This window comes from Thalia democratica, chromosome 5 (assembly GCF_965202585.1).
Source record: "Thalia democratica chromosome 5, ktThaDemo2.hap1.1, whole genome shotgun sequence".
NCBI lineage: Eukaryota > Metazoa > Chordata > Thaliacea > Salpida > Salpidae > Thalia > Thalia democratica.
Genome location: NC_139169.1, coordinates 23345740 through 23358896, shown reverse-complemented (window position 1 = coordinate 23358896; position 13157 = coordinate 23345740).

The following is a 13157-nucleotide window of genomic DNA, read 5'->3' as shown; positions in this document are numbered from 1 at the left end:
ACTTTAAGCATTTAACCGATAAACTATTTTTTTCTAAAAATAACGTAAGTTTAAATTGTTGTTAACTTTGATTAAACATCTTAGGATTTTTCTTCAAATTTTAAATTGTTGTTTACATTAATTAAACGTGTTAGTTTTTTCTTTAAGTTAAAAACTTTGTTTACATTGATTAAACGTATTAGTTTTTCTCGTTAAATTTTAAATTGTTTATTACATTGATTAAGCGTTTTAGTTTTTTCTTTTAATTTTAAACAATAGTTTTATAGTTTACCAATAATGACTTAGGCCCTGGTCATAATAAACACTGATAGTAAAAAAAATTATGGTAAACCACTAAGGTTGGTAAACAGCCAAATTGTAGAAACTTAAATTATACATATCATAGTTGTATAGTTTCTCCTTTGACAAACAACATGATCTAATAAATGTTGTTATTATATCACACTCTATAATTTTAAAGTAAAAGTTTCCAAGTCAGCATTAGTTTGGAGAAGATGGACACTTCTACTACTAACCAAAGTTTGTAAAAGTTGTATATTTTGTTATTTTTAGATTTAAAGTAATATTTAAAGACACTCATTTCTAACTATGATTGGGAACAATTCTATATATAGGTATTTGAAGTGTACAGGGTTGAATAAACAACACTGTTTAAACAACCCCAAGAACATATCTAAATCAGTAAAAGATAAATAAATCCTTGTACTGGTGAATTAACCTTCAACCTAATACTAAATAGCCTGATTAAACAACCAATATTTGACCCTAGTTTCCAAACTAAATTGTTGGTCTACATGACTATTTTATTTAAATTGGTAGCAAAACATAATGTAAAGTTTAGCTAAATGTAATTGAATTATAATTTATGCTATTCATCAAGTTGTACTATATTGTATTGCAGATGTTTGCCCACCTAAAAAGTGTGAAGTGGTTCAATCCTAGCAGCTATAATAAAGGTAAATTTTGTTTTTATTGCAATTTAATATATCAAAAGCTCCTATACAACACATATGTTCCTTAATATAATCTTGTTTTTAGTTTGGTTGTGCTGTTCTAAATATCATGACAATATAAATAATTCCTACAAAGTTTTAAAGAAAAATTAAGTATTATTTACTATCATATAACTAAACTATTTGTGTGCAAAGTTTGATTGGGTATAATAAATAACTTTTTGACTTAAAAGTCAGATGGTAAATAAAAATTTATTTTGAAATAGAGTTCCATTGCGGCAAATTTTAAAGTGCAAAAATAGAATTGAAAAAAGTGACAAGCCTAATGAAATGCAGTAAATTTAATATAGTTTGCTAGTTCATATCAGTTTTATAATAGAAAAGTACATCATATGTTTTTCTGTAAATATCCTTCCAAATATTTGTCACCATATTTAAACAATCATCCATTAATAATGGTTGGAATGTACTTTGTTTTTTATTTTTTCTCATCATATTATATTTTAATTGTTTCCTTTTGAGACTAGCTCTGACTTGGTAAGTATTCTACTAATTATTGCATGAGTTGGCTTTTTTTTAGTTCTCAGAGCTAGTTTTTATTTGTTAAAAGTTCTAATAAAAAGTCTTTTAAAGAGTGAAAAAACTTTTTGTTTTAATAAGATAGTGTAAAATAATAAAGTCCCCATTATTATTGGTTTATGTAAACTATATTATGTATTTAAATTTTCAAGTATATGACATCCAAAAACTAAAGTTTTTTTTTCACAAGTATAATATAATTTGTATAAATAATCATTATGTTTTGGAAATTTAAATTATGTGGTGCATTGGAAATATTTTAAGAAATATCCAGACTGGTATTAATACCATGTTAATACATTTGGTATTTTTTTGTGTACTTCAGTATAACAAGTCTTTATTTTTCTTGAGTAATTAAATATTACTACTTGACTAACATAATTTTTTCACTATTTATTGTTTTTAATTTAACATAAGGCTAATTGATAAGTTTTAAGTCACTCAGATTAGATTGGCTTCAATGCTTCAAAAGCCTGTCATAGATAAGCCGTAGTATTAAAAAAAAAAAACAAAATTGTTTGTCTCTTTTATTGCTTTAACACCTTTTATGTTTATATAAGTAATTTACAAATTAAAGTTTTAAGGTTACAAGTGTTGATTATAACTTGTTATTTTTTCTACATTTTATATGTGTTGACAGGTTTTTACAACTTTAGAATGTGCAAGGGTCTTGAGGAAATTTTGAGCAATTATGCACATGAATCATCTGTAAGCACACAACAACTGGACCTCAACCCAGGAAGGTCTCTAACTGCTCACTTAGGGCAGTAACAAGGTAAATATGTTATAGTTCTTGCTTTTGTACTAATAGCTACAATAAATCATAAAAAGTTAAATTTAGAGAAAGTAAAGGTGACAATGTTATCTAAATTGAATTAAACTCATTCAGTGATGTTTATAAGTGATGTAGTTTATAATTAATGTTCATTTTTGACCTAATAACTGGAATAGAATCTAGTATTGCTTTTAACTCAACAGAATGTTCAAATAATTGCAAGTAAAAATTATCATTATTGTTAATATTAAGTATATTTATCATTATCATTTTTCATTTAACATAAAAATTAGTGTGGTCATTACAAGTAAAAAGTAAAATTTAACAAAAAAACTTTAAACTTGTTTTAAAGACTAATGAACATAAGCTAAGAATGTTTTTTAGGATGCGAACTAATTTATTAAATAATTAATTAAATATTTAAAATATTGTTACAACAAAGTTAGATTTGCTCACTTTGTTAGTACATCACTTTGAGTATTGTGATGGTTTTAAATGTTAAAGTTTGGCCAAAAGAAAACTTATTTGTATTCCAATGTTTTTCTTAAACTCAACGTTTTTTAATTTTAAAATAATAGAAATCAACAAAAGGCTATGATTAAATTAAATAGAAGACCATACTTGATTATTTTTACCCATCCACAATTTTATACAAAATATTATAAATAAGCTTGATGACAACTTACCACTAAAAAATTATTGTTTCCTAAAATATTAGCAAGTTTGCCACTAAAATTAAAAAGCAAAATGAATTTTTTTTTTAATCTAGCATCAGGGTTGCCACTCGGTCAGGAAAAGTCAGGAAATCAGGAAAAGTCAGGAGAAATTAAAAAAAAAGAAAAAAATCAGGAAAAAATGGGGGGTTTTAAAAAAGTCAGGAAAAGGCAGGAAATTTGATAAAATTAAAAAAAAAGTCAGATTATGTCATTTTAATTTTACAAAATTCCTTGTTTTCCAAAGCCTTCAAACGGTAAAAATTAATTAAAAGTCCTTTGAAGTCAGAAAAAAATTCCAAAATTTTCCTAGAAATTTACAAAAATATTTAACTTTATTTCCAATGCCTTCACCTGGTATAAGTTAAGATAAAAAACTCCTCACAGTGGAAATTGTAAAAATAAAATTGGAACACGATTTCAGCAAAGTAACTCGATTATTGTTGATGAAAATTTGTATGCGTCCTTTGAACGACGTCAGTATCAGTAGAAATGAAAATCAGCTCCATCCTACCACTATAGTTACGTCACGATAGAAATTTGCTAATAGAATCCAATAACTTTGCTTTCGAAATAAAATATCCTTTATAAAACTGCAAAAAATTTCTATTAACATATTGAACAAGTACCCTACTTTAACAAGCAGATTTTGTAAGCTTTTTAGTATTGATAGTCTGTAGCAAGGACACTTCCATAGTGAAACTGATATATACACAAAAGTTTATCTAGCATAATTTTAAAATCTAAGTGTTTTTTGTTTAAGTAAATAGTTAAGTTCTTTATAGTTATGCAGTTAGTTTAGTATTTTATGGATCAAGTTGATGTGTATACTTTATCTCTTTATAATTTTTTAAAGTTGTTTAAATTTATGAAATAAGTTTTAAGAGAGGTATATGCCAAGATTAAGTTTACACATTATTTGTATTTTTTGTAGAGTAACTTAAGTTTTTAAAGTAAATATTTAATTATTCAAACCAAAACAAACCAGTTTGTTGCAGTTAAAAATCATACCTTTCACCCCAAATTAGACTCATTACTACGAATTTATAAAACATTTTTTCCTATTTTTTTAATATATGAATTAAAGCGCTGAAAGTAATAAAAATATTAGTCATCAGATAAAAGTAAATGATAGGTTTATGTATTAGGGCTTACATCTGATAGTAAGAATATTTTTAAATTGAATCTTTTAAACAGGATTTCCATGAAGCTCTCTCTTTGAGTGAAGGTCAGTAGACAGATCCCCAGAGTGATTGGCCTTTACGAGTCAATTCCTCTTCCCACTTTGAATGCATCATCCGCAAGGTAATTTCTACATAGTATGTTTGAAAATCATTCGTTTGAACTTGTAATTGTTTTTAAACTTATAGTGAATAAGTTTACCAAACAAGAAGCCATGTTGTAATAACAAGTAGTTTATAAAACACCTTAACACAAATTTAAAAACATAAATCTCTTAGTTTTACAAGTTCTGAGGATAATAAATAGTCCTATTTAGTTAACTAATGCTAGTCAATAATAAAGTTGATCGATTTAAAAAAAAAGTAATACAAACATGATGATATATTATCTAAATAAAGTGGTCATCTTGCTTGTGAATTGTTTTCTGAAATGTTGTTATAAAGTCGTGTAATAATACATTTTGTAACAACTTCCTTGATTATTTTTTGAACATATGTATTTTAGGAAGCGTTTTCAAAGTTTACCTTAAATATATATCACTATTGACCTACTTCTTAGTAACTAATTTAACAAACTTTGAACATTTTTATTGTATTTTATTACTGTAAAGTAACCATTTTGTACCAGTTTCTTAGGTATTTTATTGCCAAACCATAAACAGAACAAAATAAAGTCCATAATTGTTTGATGCTCAATTTTATGCTAATTTTAAAAAGCTCGGTTTTATTATTTTAAATTAAACAAATATCCATTTTGATCACATAACTATTGCGAAACACATCTATCAGGGTTAGCTAAAAACCATCTAGAAATTGAACAAAAATTACTGGAATTTTTATCATCAATTCTTACGAAAAAACAATGAATTTCTGAAGTCTTTGTTATACAATAGTTTTTATTTGACATCATCACTTAAATTTTTATAAACCACATTCAAAGTAGCATTACAGTATCTCCTCATTAACGTTATTAAATTTAACGAATTCCTTACCTTGAAATTTATGTCATACTCAAGGTGGAAAAAAAAAATTATATTTTCAAAACATGAAAAAATTTTTGACAACCCTGAGATATGCTCAAATGATTAATAGATTAAAGGCAATGTTTAAATAGTTAATGATAAACTGCATGATTAAAATGTGAATGAAGTGTAGCGTTAGTAGATAAGTTTGTTAGTAAAAGCTAAATATTTTTTTCAAACAGAATGAAATCACAGCCGGAGACGGAACGATGAAAAGAATCAGAAACAGAATCAGTGCGGATCAGATAACTTATTTATATAAACATTTGAATAAACTTTTTGCATTTAAATTGTGTTTACTTTGTCATAATTAAATAGATTAAGACAGAAAATTAATGCTTGGGTGTAGTGAAAAAAGTTTTAATATTTGATAGATCTATTATTTAGTAACTTTCCTTTATTTAGTTGTTATAATGTCTTGAGTTTAAGCCCAATAACAGTTTTTTTAATGAAAACATAAAGCGCATAAAATAATTGGTTTAAAGAGCCGTTCAATTCGTACACCAGTTAGATACAGTTAAGTTTAGTACAAGTTTATATAAGGATAGTATAATTCAACTTAACGACTATGAGTATGTCTTTAATAAATTGTTTTAAATCCCTACCTGAATATTAAAAGAAACTAAATGTATTATCACCGTCATAATCCTAGGCTGCTTATCGCTTAGTAAAGTTGTTAATTGAAAGTTTCAAAATTTTTCATTTGTAATAAAATGAATATATTTTCATACTAGTTGCCTTGTTACTAGTATAATATTTGGCAACTTATTTTTAGATCTATATATAAATTTATATGTTGCACAAATACTATTTTTCTCTATAGCCGGGTGTGTGGTTATCGTGTAAAATACACTTCTTGTAACATATATAATAATCTTCTGATCTAGTTGCACTTAAAAACTATACCAAGCTAAACCCTGTTTTCCTTATAATAAATATAAGCCAATTTTACTGATCTAAAACAAAAATTTCGACTTTATTATAAATGTGGTTATTTAGAGTTCCTGTATCAAAGAGAAAACTTATTCAACCGGCGTAAGCATTACGACGACGCCCTAAGAACCAATTTCAAAATATCGACAAAGTCCGGAGCCAGGACACCGAAGGTGTCCGCCAGCGTAGGACTTTGTCGATATTTTGAAATTGGTTCGCTACCCTTTATTATATTTTATACTTTCACATTAAGGAATTTCCCAAAAATTTTGATAATTCTACACTCCAAAAATAATTTTCAAAGTTAACAAAAAAAATAAAATGAACATTTTCAACAGTTTTTAATCGAGTCTTTTTTATTAGCCATCATGTTATAAATAGTCAAATCAGATAGAACACCGGTTTTTGGTCAGTTCCTAAAAGTGTAGTAATAAATAAATTGCAAAAGAATAGCAAACTCGTTGACTTAATTTGATTAAACAGATTGTTTTTAAATTGTTTTTTTATACATATGCCTACCACCACACGTAAATTGTGAAAATATTATTATAGTAAACAATTTTTAAAAATTCACTTTAACTGACTAAAACCGATCTCTTATCTAACATGAATAGCAAGTGACAATATAAACTGAACAAAAGTACAATTGATCAAGTCATACTTATGTTTAATTTATACTCTTAAATGCTTAAAACAGCCTGAACTAGCTATACTTGAATATAAAGTATTCATGAGAGAAATCATATAGAATTAAAGCAAAAAGACAGTGGATTTCAAAATAGCTACCTAGGCATAAAGCAATCATCTAAAAATATGCAAATACAATCTCAAAATTAGAAACAATTGTAAGTTCAAAAGAGTTAATTTGTAACAGTTGGAAAATATCTATATATAACAGTTATCTAAGGTGGAAACAAAGAAATCAAATAGTTCAACTTGTAGTTGCTTGAAACTTTAATGCTTGTGATTGCTTGAAACTTTGAAATTATTTCAAGTATTTTTTAACGCTATTGTTTTACATGTTTAAATAGAAATATTGATAGTAATAAATAATAACTAAAAGCTTAAAATAAGTTTGTACCTCTATAGTTACAGTTACAATAGAAGAACACAACTTGTAACTGTTTAAATTTTCATCACACAAAAGTAAACAGTTATTTGTCCAAAGATGTTAATTTATTACAATTAGAAAGTATTTTGTAAGATTGAAACAAAGAATTCAAACTTTACTACTGTTAAATTGCTTGAAACTGTGAAAATAATTTAACTGTTTTATAACATTATTGCTTCATAAGTTTCAATAGAAATATTGATACTAAGAAGTCATAACTCCGAACTTAAAAATAAGTTTCTACCTAAGTAGTTACAGTTACAACAAGAAGAAAAAAACATGTAACTGATTGAAATTTCAACAGAAAAAAGTAAAGAGTTGTTTATCAAAAGATGTTGATAAAACACATATGTTCAACAGACAAAATTATTTGTTTAAAGAAGTTGATCGTATATCATCTAAAGCTTGCAACATGTACTAGCTCATTGATGTTTTCATATTAATTCATAATAATTCATGCATTGTAAAAAAAGAACAAGAAAAAATTGTCAACAAAAAAAAATATACTGTTAACTAGATGTACTTACAACACAAGGTTTTCTAGAGAAATGATTCAAATGAAAAATTAATATTCTTCTAAAATCTTATTTGATTGTTTACGTCACAAATAAAAACATAATTTAGTTTATGCGCGGTCATATAAGCCCGCCTAATGTTTATGCAAATTTTCCCTTTGTTAGAAACTTCAAAACTTATACCTTTTGATAGCTGAATTTTTTTTGATCTTTTATGTAAATTTTATTTTACTAGTCTAAGCATTGTTTTTAAATTTACAGTGTTTTATTTTAAAAACAAATAATGCCACCATAAAACTTTCTTTAAATTGTGCACAACTTTTATTTGTAATAATAAAAGTATAATTCTTGTTTAAACTTTTTGGTAACTCAAAGTGAATAAAACCATTTTGAGTTGTTATGGTGTTTTTTTTTCGGTTTTCTTTTAACAGTTGATTCTAAAACTACAAATATATCAAACCAAATCTGAGGCTGCTATTTGATATTAATAATCCTTAACTAGACTTTTAAATTGAATTGTCTTTTTTGATATATATTCAAACTTGAAAACTTAAGTACTGACATCAAAGCGCCCAAAAAATCTGAATCCAATGGATTTGGTTTTGTATATTGTGATTATAAAGTACGAGAGAGGCAGATATAAGCAGGCCAAAAAAAGGACTGAAACCAATAAGTCAGGGCTTAAAAATTCAGACCTTGTTACAAAACACTTTTAGTATAAACTATTTTTTCTTTGGACATTAACCTTAACCTTAAAAGCTTTAAGTATTTTGGCAATTTAGAACAATTAAAAAAGCATAAGCTTAAGATTTCAGGAAAAATAATGTTTTACCAAAAGTTTTTTTCAAAAAAAGAGACAATTACCGCTCACGCGGTACAAAGCTATTTGTTAAAAGGTATGTACTTAATCCGTAAACATATCAAAAATGTGATTTTTTTTTGTCGATTTTTCATATTGTTGCAATTATAGAGAAAATAATTAAAAATTTATAACTTAAAACACTTGTTCATTCACATTTTTTAAAAATTGACTAACTTGATAACTTTTGTTTTAAATGTCATAACATATATCATGAAAAATTTGTTCACTCAATAAACTTAAATATGTTTTAGCTTTGACAATTGATGAAATAAGAACTGAAACAGTTATAAGCAATTTCGGAAAAAATTGTTTGTCATATAAATAAAAACTAGTGATGTGAATGATAACAAAAGGGTAAGTAAACATACAGTATTTTTAATGTATTTTATATGCACATCATTTTTTAAAACAAGTGTTTTTTAAACCCATAAAGGTGTTTATAAATCAAGAAACTTATTTTATGATGTATTTTAACTATATTTTATCTTCTTTTTTAAATTATTAGGCTGTTTTAAAGTATATAAAGTCTAGCACGGGACTTGAACCCCTGATCGTTAAATTAAAAGTCCAACGCTCTACCGACTGAGCTACTCATGCTCACGATGGGGTATACTTAATTGTGTTTAAAAAGCTATCTCCGGCTCTTATGACGTAATAATAGTACAAATTTATGGAACACATGCAAAATCCACCCGCGATCAAAATCCACCCAGTCAAATTCGGGAACCGCTTAGCAATCGAAAGTAAGGGTTAGGGGTAACAGTGATAGTCAAAAACAAATAAAAAAATTGATGAAAAAAAGCAAAAAGTATATAAAATAAAATAATAAATACAGGAAATAAAATTAAAAATTGGGTGGATTTTGAACGCGGGTGGATTTTGATAGTATACCTAATTTATTATAAATAGAACATTTAAAAGTGCTATATAATTTATATTTTACTTTAGCTTCAGCTTTTAAATATTATCAAACTTCTTATTTTGGTTGTTTTTTAACACTAAAATGAGTTAAAAAACTAAAAGTAGCATATATATATAATTTGTATAAAGTTGTATAAAAATTGAAAAAACTATGCTTTTACATAATTATTATCAATTAAAAAACTTTTGATCTATTATTATCTAATAGAAAAAAACGATAACTTGTTGAAATATTTTAGACAAATATTACACATCATTAATAAAGGCATCTGTAAGAATAACATAGATTATCGACACAAATTACACCGACTTATATTATCTAAAATTAATAAAACACAAAATTTCTCACCTGTTAGTGTTTCTATTTTCTTTTTAAATTTTTAGAGTTTGCCCACTATTTTCTTATTGTTCTTTTTCAAAACTCTTTTTATATCTACTTTGAAGTTTTGCTGTGAATAAAGTTAGCTGTTCAAAAAATTGATGGGAATTCTAAATAGCAAATACATAGATGTGTTTAAAATATTTTTTTAACCAATAAATGTAATTATACTAACAAGAAGTTTGTTTTGACATGTATATACAAATTACATTTTCTCCTTGTTAAAAAAATTCAAATCTTTTTTTAAACCTTAAAAGCAGCCTGAAAAAACTTGAAACCCTGATCAATGTGTAAAAAATGATTAAACTTCAGCTTTTAAAGATTAAACTTTTTTATTAAGTTTTTATTAAACATGAAATGAAGTTTAACAAATTAAAAGTGGTACATATATATTGCTAGTTGTTGCATAAAAACTATATTAACATAAATATAAGCAATTCAAAAACTTTAGAATCAATGTTACCTACTAGACAAAAAAAAAAAGTATTTTTCAATAGTTCACAAAATTATCATAAATCGTTTATAAAAGCGTTTCTATCAATATCTTAGATGAACATTATATGACACAAACATCAACAATTAACTTTGTCTAAAATTAAAAAAGATGGCGCTGTTAGCTTCACTGTTTTGAGGTGCAATTTCCTGACGTTGAACTTTGATTGCAACAGGCAAATCAAATTGTTTCAATTTTTCTCATCCGTCAGGCAATCGCACCACAAAACAGCTACTGGACCGCACCGCTACGGTGAAGCCAGCGCCGTGGTGCGGGTTACCCCCTTTTTGTTTCGTGTGGCGGGGGTTCACCGGGTTTCCCCGGTCATATAGGCCACATTGTCTTTTAAAGAATTATTTTTTTAAAAATCTGAAAAAAATAACGATTTGGCAAATCGTATGGAAAATTACATCAATTTTTTTTTTAATTGTCTCATAGGAGGTCACTACGTTTCGGCGCTTAGTGAAAATTCAAATCACAAGAAAATGACAAATTCAGAAAAGGTGAATAACTTGCAATATATTTTTAAACGTACAGTTAGACTTTATAAATTATTTACATACAAATTAAATTCTTTAGGTTGCATTTGCAGTTAATTAGCTTGAGCATTCAAAAGGCTTCAAGCTATACGGTATTTAGGGCATAAAAATTATGGTTAAATATTACAATAAATAAACAAATAAAGTACTTTTTATATTAACGTTAAAACAACATTTTTTTCTATTACTTTTTTATTTTTCTATTCTCTTTTTTTTTTTTTTGTTTACGTTTGTTTTCAGTTTTTTTTTTTTTGCTTTTATTTTTTGCTTTTTTTATTTTTTTTTGTTTGCGTTTTTTTTTTCTTTTTTATTTTTGCTGTGTTTTTATTGCTTTTTGTTTGTTATTTTCTTTTATATTGCTTTTTTTTCTTTTTATTAATATCATTTGCTTTTTTAGTTTTTTAATGTTGTTTTATTATAATGGGTTTGATATGTCTTAGTCGATCATCTACTAAAGCACCAATATCATCCACCATACTAAGCCTCCTATAGCTAGATTACAGGTAGTAACAACATTACCCGGCAGTATAGTATACGTAATTAGTTCATTTATTATCTTAAATTTAGTTATGTAGTATTTTTATGCCCTTTAATCTTAGATTAAAAATATGTAACCTAAAGAATTTAAATTGTAAGAAGTAATTTTTTTTATTAAATTAGATCGTTAATATAACAGTAACTTTTTATATTTTTCTATATATCATTTATGCAATTTTGTCATTTTAAGTGGTTTTACAACTCATTATGCTACGAAACGTCTTAACCAACTTAAATCTAATCATATCAAGAAAAAAATAATTTAACTTCTTTGTATTTAAGTTTTGAAATTATAAATGAATTAGAATTTTAGAATTTAAATTTATGAAACCACAAATATATAACGAAAAATATAAAAGAAAATGTAACAAGATTACAAAAACTAAAAGATTAAACTAAAATTGCAAAATGAGTAACACAATTAATTTATAAAATAAACTGAATCTGAATCTAAAACTTAAGCTGAAGAAGCGAAACTGAAGGAAACTTAAATTTATTCACTGTTGTCACGCGAAACATGCCCTGTATCGCAATTTGGATCAAAAATACAATCTCTAAGCGCTGAACCTCTCAAAAAAAAATTCTCAACAGAGTATGAAAAATATACTTGAGAAAAAGTAGTTTTTAAATTTTTAATGTTTTTTAAACTAGAGGACCTAACTGTAACACTTCCATTGATAAAATTGATACGACCTGATGTGTTATCATATTTTTCATCAGACTTTGCAAAATACTTTTTAAGTTTATCAACTTGTAACCATAAACTACCCTCAATTTCATTGTCTTTCTTAAATTCATGGTCAATTTCGTGCTCGAAGTTTTTGAAAAAATAGAATTTGTGATTTTTTTTAAAGTTTTTTTGATCTACCGTAAAGCAATAACTAGTATCTTGGTACAATTCTAATCTAACTCCTTCAGGCCAAGCGTAATTAGTTTCCTCGAAAAGTTCCCTTACCGCAGTTCTTTTTAGATTGTTATTATCGTTATAATCTATTTTTCCCATAGGGAAATTGATTCTAATTTTATTATTTTTATCTCTATAATAAACAAATAACAATTCGCCCTTACCCTTCTTGACGCGATGTAAGATTACCCCCGCGCAGTCTAACCTTTTTACATTGAATTCCCAGTTAATTAAAAAAGAATCTCCCCGCTTGTGTTTAAATTTAACCTTAAATAAGTTATTAGCTAAATGGTGTTTTGCATCGTCGTTTAATTGATCAATAAAAATTTGCTTAGCGTAACGGTCGAAACTTTTGTATTTTTCATCAACTAGACTGTATACTTGTTTTTCGATAATGTTATAAACATTCAAAAAGTCATGCCAATCATCTTTTGAAAATTTTTTATTAATAAAATCTATAAGTTTTTGTTTAAGTTCATTATCGTGTTTATTTTTGAAAGATCTAGATACGTTGTTAACCTGATCTGTTACGAAAAAGGACGTTCCACCCGCTTCTTGTTGTGGTGCTCGATCCCGCTGGAGTTCCGCATGCGTCATTTGAACACCTTGGACAACCTCCTCCTCACCAACTATATTCGTAGTTTTAATGACGTCATCCGGTATAAATTTTGTCCTAGATGGTATTAAATAAACGTTTTTTATATTTATTTTACACAGAAAAGTTTAATATGGGGTTGCCA